The 8,570-nt window shown below is 37.8% G+C and overlaps 1 non-coding gene across 1 annotated transcript; it reads right to left on the reverse strand.

Moving 5' to 3' along the window:
• Window positions 1-363: 363 nt before the first annotated feature.
• Window positions 364-435, reverse strand: TRNAC-GCA (transfer RNA cysteine (anticodon GCA)). The gene has a single exon. It is a non-coding gene; the product is annotated as a tRNA-Cys (tRNA).
• Between the last annotated feature and the right edge of the window lie 8,135 nt (window positions 436-8,570).

An 8,570-nucleotide genomic window follows, 5' to 3' on the forward strand; every position in this document is an offset into this window, starting at 1 on the left:
TTCACATCATGTTTAATCTTTTTTACTTTTTTATATCACTTAACTAATTATTTTAGGTACAAATGATTTTACTTTTACCTTTTTAATTTTGTCTTTTCAACTTTATACTAACTTTACAGGTGGAGTTCACCTTTACCTGTGGGATTTTTCTTTCATAATTTTCTTGTTTCTATTTATGACCTTTTTTTTTTCATCTAAAGAAGTCCCTTTAACATTTCTTATAAGTGAAAGTGAAGTGAAGTCGCTCAGTTGGTGTCCGACTCTTTGCAACCCCATGGACTGTAGCCTACCAGGGTCCTCTGTCCATGGGATTCTCCAGGCAAGAGTACTGGAGTGGGTTGCTATTCCCTTCTCCAGGGGATCTTCCCAACCCAGGGATCGAACCCAGGCCTCCCGCATTGCAGGCGGACGCTTTACCAACTGAGCCACCAGGGAAGCCCCATAACATTTCTTGTAAGACCAGTTTAATTGTGATGAACTCTTTTTGTGTTTGTCTGGAAAGTTCTTTATCTCTCCTTCAATTCTGAATGATAACCTTGCTGGCTAGAGTATTCTTGAAATAGGTTTTTTTCCTTTCAATCCATTTAAGGTATCATGCCATTTCTTTGGGCCTGGAAAATTTCTACTGAAAAGTCAGCTGGTGGTCTTATGTGGGTTCCCTTGTTCATAGCTAGTTGTTTTTCTCTTGCCAGTTTTAAGATCTCTCTTTGGCTTTAACTTTTGATACTTGAATCGTAATGTGTCTTGGTGTGGGTCTCTTTAGCTTCATCTTGTTTGGGACTCTGTACTTCCTGGACTTGGATGTATGTTTCCTTTGCAAGTTAGAGAAATTTCCACCATTCCTGTCCCTTTCTCTCTTTCTTTTTGGGCACACATAATAATGAAAATGTTAGTACACTTGATTTTTTTCCCCAGAGAGCCCTTAAACTCTCCTCATTTTTAAATTTTTTTTCTTTCTGTTGTTCTTATTGATGATTGTCTTCCAGGTGACTTCTGTGTTATCACCTAACCTGCTGTTGATTTCCTCTAGTGCATTTTCCATTTCAGTTATTGTATTCTTCAACAATGATAGGTTCTTTTATATTTCCTAATCCTTTGTTGAAGCTCTCACTGTGTTCCTTTATTCTTTTGAGTTCATTGAGCATTTTTATGACCTTTGGTTTCAGCTCTTTATCAGGTATAATGACTATCTCTGCCTCATTTGTGTGTTCCCCCCCACCCCCGGTTCTATTTTCTCATTTTGTTTGACTTTCTGTCTCTATCAATTTTGTGAAATAGTTAATCTGTCCCAGCCTAGAAGCCATGTACTTGTATAGGAACATCCCTATGCAGACGGTGTGTGCTCAGTGACTTTGGTGGGAGGGTTGGAGCTGAAGCAAACATAAGCTGGGGCTTTTTCAGGGGCGTGCTTAGGGTCGGCTGGAGTTGGAGCCCAGCATAGGCTGGGGCTTCTCCCAAAGCATGCTGAGAGGTGCGCCCTTGGAAGAGGGGCTGGAGCTAGAGGCAGTAGAGCCAGAGCTTGGCGTAGGCCAGGGCTTCTCCAGAGGCATGCCAGGGGCCACCACCTTGACAAGGGGTTTGGAATCAGAGCTGAGTGCAGGCTGAGGGGAGCAGGTGAGAGCATTCTTGACAAGCCATCTACAGGGCCAAGTGCTTTCCAATCTACTCTCTGTGTGGGGACTCAGAACAAGAAAGTCTGTGCATACTTACTGTAAGAGCAGAGTCTCAGTTTTCTACAGCCCTCCAACTCTACCAGTTGTCAGCCCTGCTGGTTTTCAAAACCAGTTATGAGGGCGCATCTTCCCAGTGCTCGTCCCAAGGGCTAGGGTGCCCAGTGTGGGGCTTGAAGCTTCCCCCTTAGGGTTACCTCCGAGTTTGTGTTATCTCCTTCCTCTTTTGCATCACCTGTCAGGGATGTGGGTCCTATCTAGAACTGCTTCTCTTACCTTCCTACCAATCTCAGTGTGATTTTTTTTCCCTCCTTTATCTCCTTAGTTGTAGAAAAGCTGTTCTAGTCTTCAGGTCAGAGAGAGTTGTTCCGAATGCTATTGTAGTTTTGGTGTGTCTGTGGGAAGAGGTGAGCTCAGAATCTTCCTGCTCTGCCCTGTTGACCCTAACTTCAGGAATGCAGTCACTTTTTTCCATATTGAGCATAGATTTAGAATCCTTACCTTCTTATTCTAATGGTTTGTCTGCAGATTCTGACACTCTTCTCTGTGATTTTAAAGAGAATATGCCCAGTGTTTGCCTGTTAAGTATGATGTTTGTATATTTTACACTGATATTTGTTATTAGGTTAAGAATGTTTTATATTATTCCTCATTTCCTAAATTAAATCATAGCCGATGCATTGAGTTTTCTTCTGTTTCAAAGAAATGAGTAATATTAATATATCTTCCCATATGAAAAAATCCTCTCTTACTGGGATAACCACAGCTTTCTCATGATGTCTCATCTGTTTATTAGCATTGCTGTACTCATTTTGTTAATAATGTATTTAAGAATTTTCATTTTGTCTTGCTTGCATTTGTTACAGGAGTATGATCTCTAGTTTTCTTTTTCTTATTGAATTAATATGGAGATACCAGCCATATTAAATAAACTGGGGAATGTTCCCTCTTACTATGCTATGAAATAGTTTGTATAATGTTTGAATCGTTTGCAAACATTTGAGTTTAGTAAACTCACCTGTAAAAATTCTGTAGGCTTGATGTTTTATTTGTGAGTAGATACTAAACTATTGATCATATGTATTTAATGATAAAAGGCCTGTTGAGGTTTCCTTAATGTATCTGGACAAAAAAATTCCATTTCTTCAATCTTGAAATTTTTTATAATATTCTGTCTTATTTATCTCTGCTCTATATGTTCCATTTTTAAATTTTGCATATTATCTGTGTTTTCCTTCTTTTTCCATGAAAAATCTTTATAAAATTTTTCTATTTTATTATTCTAGTAACATTTTGACTTTGTTGACCCTTTTTTCTTTCTGTTTAATTAATTTTGGTCTTTATTATTATTTGTATTTTGCTTTTTTATTTAAAAAATTTAAATGTTGTGTTTAACTCATGACTTTTCAGCTTTTCTTCTAATTTTAAAAAGCAAAGTTGTGAATTTTTTTTTTTTTCAAAATGATACTTCCACTGTGTCTTAGAAGTTTTGATGCATGTGATTTTCAATATTAATTACAGAAATTTCAAATTTTCTCCAATTTCATTTTGATTCAATTTTATTATCTTCAAATGGTTTAAGTAATATTTTAAAGTGTAATTTCTGATTTAATTTTAATATTTTCAGAATACATGGGTCATACGATAACCTCTTCTTGAAAATAATTAAGTCACTTCAGTCGTGTGTGACTCTGTGCAACCCCATAGATGGCAGCCCACCAGGCTCCTCTGTCCCTGGGATTCTCCAGGCAAGAACACTGGAGTGGGTTGCCATTTCCTTCTCCAATGCATGAAAGTGAAAAGTGAAAGTGAAGCCGCTCAGTCGTGTCCGACCCTTAGCATGGACTGCAGCCTACCAGGCTCCTCCGTCCATGGGATTTTCCAGGCAAGAGTACTGGAGTGGGGTGCCATTATGGCCTAATAAATGGTCATTAAAAAAGAAATAATCTATGAGAAAAGTGTGTTTTGTCATTCTTTGGATTATAATCATAAATCTTCTATAATCTTACTGAGGTTTGTATGAATTATATATCAGTTAATGAGAGTATGCGTGCGTGCCAAGTCACTTCAGTCGTGTCTGACTCTCTGTGACCCTATGGACTATAGCCTGCCAGGCTCCTCTTTCTACTGGATTCTCTAGGAAAGAATACAGGAGTGGGTTGTCATTTCCTTCTCCAGGGGATCTTCCTAACCCAGAGACCAAATTCATGTCTTTTACATCTCCTGTTTGGAGACAAGTTCTTTGCCACTAGTACTGCCTGGGAAGCCCAATTAATGAGAGACATCTCGTAAAATCTGACACCTTGTTTGTAGATCTATCAATTTGTTGATGCATTTCAATTCATATTAGGTTTATGTATGGGTTATATAGCATTGGCCATTTCAAATCACTGTCTTCCTATTGATTTATTTTTTTTAGTTTTGTCAGGATCTTCATCCTTAATTCTTTTTGGTTAAAGTCTATTTTGTCGTGTCTGTAATTAATGTTATGCTACCATCCTTCTTTTGTTCAGTGTTTACCTGATAAATCTGTTTCCACCGTTTACTTAGATAAAAGTTCAATCGATAATTTGCTATCTTTTTTCCATTGAGAACAATGTTATTTATGCATTTACTTATTTATTTTTGAGATATAATTGGCATACAGCACTGTGTAAATTGAAGATTACAACCTGTCAACTTTTTACATTTATATACTGCAATATCATTACACCTGTGGCATTATCCAACATTTTTATCATGTCACTTAATTATCATTTCATTCCTGTGGTGAACAAAATTGAGGTCCTGTTGCTCCGTAACTTTGAAGTTTATAATACAATATTGTTGACTGTAACCACTAAGTTTTGCGTTCAATCTCCAGATTTTTCTTTAGTTGCAAACTTGTCCTCTTAAACACATCTCTTCAGTTCTCCCAACTCTTCTCGCTTTCTACAAGTTTGGCTTTCTTAGATTCCACGTATAAGTGATATCATATGGTGTATGTTCCATAAATCAGTTAGGTTTTTTTTTTCACTCTTTCTGTTCTTTTTCCTTTGTTCTCCTCTGACTGGGTTATTTCAAAGTTTCCACCTCTAGCTAATGGAGTCTGTCTTCTGGTTTGATCACTTCTGCTATAGATGCTCTTCTATTGCATCTTTTATTTTATTCCCTGATTTCTTCTGGTCCAGAATGTGATTTTATATTTTTTATCTCTTAATTTTTAATTTTGTTCATGAATCATTTCCCTGATTTTGTTGAGTTGTGTTTCTCTGTTCTCTCTAGCTCTTTAATTTCTTCAAAACAGTGATTATGAATTCATTATCTGCTAAATCACAAAATGCTATGCCACTGAGCTTGATTATTGGAGAATTATTATTACGTTTTTGGTGATATGTTTCCTTGTTGTTTCACATTTGAAGTAGCAGACACCTCCTTAAATCTTTGCTTTTATACAGAGTATTCTGTTTGTTGGCATTATTATTTTCTGGGTTTTCTCTGACTTTGTGTAGGTTCACTCATTCCATTTTTCTCAATCCCTCCTGTGGAACAATCCTTCCTCCGGTTCTTCAATCTTACCAGACTGGCTAATAAAAGCCTTTCTTTCATTTGCCAGAGGTGGTGCTACAGCTCACGTTTGTGGTTTCTCCCTTGCCCACAGCCCCTGGTCTGTTTTCTGAGGGCACTCCCTGTTAACCACAGCCACTCAGGGCTGCACTAGAGCGGGGCTGGTCAGAGTCTCAGGGAAGTATAGGTTTGCACTCAGAGCTCTGGGGTGTCTGTGAACCTCCTAGAGGTATCTCCCAATGATGGTTCATGGACAGGCTTTCTGCTGGAGTTGAGAGACGGTAGGAGCCCCACTCCTCAAGTGCCATTTGATATTTGTTTCTGCCTGTTTCTCAACATCCTCCTTCTGACCAGTCGGGGAGGTCTCACCTCAGTACTCTGGTTGCTGTGGGAGAATAGGCTTATACAGCAGCATCTCAAACAAAAGGGTAATCAGGGACTCACTCACTGTTTTCCTTTTCCCACATGGCAGCGGTTGCTGCGGGCTAGTTCAGCCATGTCCAGTGCTTCCTTGAGGGGGAAATGGTGCCAGCAAACCTCCTTTCCCATATTCAGGGTCCAGACTTGTGGTTTTTCATTTGAACAGAGAACTGAACTCCTTCCTTGGGAAGGCTGGGCTTCTACAAAATCCCTCTTAGATATGCGTGTGCCCAGGTCAGCATGCTTCTTGGTTTTCCCCAGCCAGGACTGAGAGACGCTGTGGCTTGTCTATAAGCCCCTGTTTTTTCTGTAGCTTGTATTGAGTTTTGTGTCTTTGCCTATTACCCAATGCACTGATGGGTAAGATTCCACCTGGGTTCTTTGGCATATCGTGCTCATTCCTATAACTCCCACAGAGATACTTTTATTCATGGACTGATGCCTAATTAGTTGTTTAGAGGGGAACAAAAGAAGGGATGTCTTACGTTGCCATGATGCTGATGTCACTCCTCTTACTTAACATTTTAGATGTGTCTTGAATAAATACTGTCATGTGGCTGGGTGTCATCTCTGTGAATTCATGTTGACAATTTAAGCTAACTAATAAGCTTAAGTATTACCATTAATTGTGGTTACTGATACATTTTTATTTATATTATTTAATTTTTGGTTTTAAATGCTTCATTGTTTTCTCCTGAAATGTATTATTTTATTTTTCCTTCTACTGTTCTAACAGTTTTCCACCATATTTCTGTCCTTTAAATTGCTTTCTTTACAATTTCATATAAGCAACTTCTTTACTTTCCTCTGAAACAAACTTGATATTGCTTTTAACCTAGACATACACTTTTGGATGGTCAGAAAGACTTCCTGCCTCCCATATGGTCTTTGTTTTATATTCTAGTTTTATCTATTTTTTAACCAGTAAAGTTACATGTTTTATTATTTACACAATTAATATTTATTTATTATGCACACATGTATAATAATTGGCTCACTGATCAGTATGTTTTGCACCTCAAATATTTCCTCTAGAATTGATGATCTACTTAGAATACATTTTAAGTTTCTCTAGTAATAATAGAGAGTGACCTATATTGGTGGGCACTCTCTATTATTATTTTATAAAACATCATTATTTAACTCTTTTTCAAACTAGGTTTGCTGATTATAGAATTCTAGGATGATGGCTGTTTTTCCTCAATTGTGAGATAGCCTTCAGTCTTCTGGCTTCCATTGTTGCTGTTAAGCCTGATGTTAGGCTAATTGTTATTGCTGTGCCCTTTTATTTTCTCCCTCTCTACTTTTAATAATCTCTTGGTAATTAATGTTCTACCTTTTCTCAATGATGCATCTGGGTATATATTCTTATTGTCTTGGGATATTTTTGTTTTCTGATTTGAGAATGTATTTTTAATCAGTTCTAGAACATTCTCTCCTGCAAAATAATGTTATACTGCTCTTTTGAAAGTATCCTTATTCTCTGCTGAGAATTACTATCCTGAGAATAATTATCCTTATTCTCTCCTACTAAATGTTAGTCCTCGTCATTTTATCGTTCATGTCTCTTAACTTTGTCATCTCTGTTTTCATTTGTGCTGCGTTCTGTACAATTTCTTCAGATATTTCTTATAATACGCTAATTCTCTCTTTACCTATTTCTCATCTGCTCTTTAACCCAAATATAGAAGGGATTCTTATTTGTTTGGCAGGAAGAGCAGGGTCAAATGTTTATCCTTTCACTTCTGGGAGTACACATACGTCTTTTCAAACACTTTGAATCTTTTTTGATAGTCATATTCCAGTATCGTGTTTTGGTTCCATATTTTATTTCTTCAAACATCTTAAACCTTCTTATGTTCTATATAAGAGCCCTCCAAACTTGAAGTCTCTGGTATCTAATTCTGCTGTTTAAATTTTTCTCAATTTTGGCAGCTTAGTTTCTCCAAGGGGAATTTGCGTTTACACTATCACTGGGAGCCCTAAGGCACCGTGAACACATGATTACTTTTATACACTTTATACTTGAGATTTCACAAACCTTACAGTGTAGTTTCAGACTCCCATACCTGCTTGAGGTATGGCCTGTGGTTACAAACTGTCGTTGAGACATTTTTCCCAATAAACAAATGACTCTCCTTATAATTTTCCTTTGCTGGCAGGCTATTTTTTTGTCCCCTAAAACACCCTTAAACATATAGTCTTTGAAGTTCTAAGTTATATGTAGGAGTCCTTAGTTCTAATTCTTTATCCTCTGTGGTTCTGAAACAAAACTCAAGACTCTAGAGTTGGGTCTTGGCAAATGCCCCCCATGCCAAGCACTCAGCATTTATTTGTCACTGTCACTTGTTCCCTCTCTATTTGTGGTCTCTAGAGATTTCTTCATGTATTGCACTCATTTCACACACTAGTAAAGTAATGCACAAAATTCTCCAAGCCAGGCTTCAGCAGTACGTGAACCACGAACTTCCAGATGTTCAGGCTGGTTTAGAAAAGGCAGAGGAACCACAGATCAAATTGCCAACATCTGCTGGATCATGAAAAAAGCAAGAGAGTTCCAGAAAAACATCTATTTCTTCTTTGTTGACTATGCCAAAGCCTTTGACTCTGTGGATCACAGTAAACTGTGGAAAATTCTGAAAGAGATGGGAATATCAGACCACCTGACCTGCCTCTTGAGAAACCTATATGCAGGTCAGGAAGCAACAGTTAGAACTGGACATGGAACAACAGACTGATTCCAAACAGGGAAAGGAGTACATCAAGGCTGTATATTGTCACCCTGCTTATTTAACTTATATGCAGAGTACAGCATGAGAAACGCTGGGCTGGAAGAAGCACAAGCTGGAATCAAGACAGCTGGGAGAAATATCAATAACCTCAGATATGCAGATGACACCATCCTTATGGCAGAAAGTGAAGAGGAACTAAAAA

Source organism: Bos javanicus, chromosome 29, assembly GCF_032452875.1.
Source record: "Bos javanicus breed banteng chromosome 29, ARS-OSU_banteng_1.0, whole genome shotgun sequence".
In the NCBI taxonomy this organism is placed as follows: domain Eukaryota; kingdom Metazoa; phylum Chordata; class Mammalia; order Artiodactyla; family Bovidae; genus Bos; species Bos javanicus.